This window comes from Chrysochloris asiatica, unplaced genomic scaffold (genome assembly GCF_000296735.1).
Source record: "Chrysochloris asiatica unplaced genomic scaffold, ChrAsi1.0 scaffold00067, whole genome shotgun sequence".
In the NCBI taxonomy this organism is placed as follows: Eukaryota; Metazoa; Chordata; class Mammalia; order Afrosoricida; family Chrysochloridae; genus Chrysochloris; species Chrysochloris asiatica.
Genome location: NW_006408585.1, coordinates 14,199,685 through 14,200,528, shown reverse-complemented (window position 1 = coordinate 14,200,528; position 844 = coordinate 14,199,685).

The window sequence follows — 844 nt, the reverse complement described above, 5'->3', positions numbered from 1 at the left end:
TCTAATTTTTGACTACTTTTGATGAGCATTGATTGTGGATCCAAGTAAAATTAAATCCTTGGCAACTTTAATCTTTTCTCCATTTATCTTGATTTTTATTAGTCTACTTGTGAGAATTTTCCTTTTCATTACATTGAGCTGAAGACTGTGTTCATTGATCTTCAACAGTTAAGTGGTTCAGGTCCTCAGCCCTTTCATTTGCAAATGGCAGGTTGTAAATGAGCCTTCCTCCAATTCTGCTGCCATGTTCTTCGTATAGTCTAGATTTTAGGATTATTTTCTCAGGATACAGATTGAATAAGTATGGTCAAAAGATACCATCCTGACACATACCATACCGCTCAGTATCCCTTTGTTCTGTTTTAATGACTGCCTCTTGCTCTATGTACAGGTTCTGCATAAACACAGTTAAGTATTCTAGAATTCCCATTCTTCACAATGTTATCCATAGTTTGTTATGATACACACAGTCAAATGCCTTTGTACAGTCAATAAAACACAAGTAAATATATTTCTGTTTTTTTCTACTTTCTGTCAAGATCCATCTGACATTAGCAATGATATCCTCTTGATAATTAAGGTTTTATGTCAACTTGACTGAGCCAGGATTCTCAGTGGTTTGGCAGTTAAGAAATAGTAAACCCCCATGATGAGATCTGCTATAAGCAGCCAAACAGTTGAAAGGAAGCTTCCTTGGGGTATGGCCTGCTTCCAATATATTGGACACTCACGAAGAGCTTGTTTGTTTTTTGCTGGGACTGAATCCTACATCTGGTTGTCACCTGACCTCTGGTTCTTTGAGCTTGAGCCAGTGTGGACTGCTATATTTGCCAATCCTGGGAGT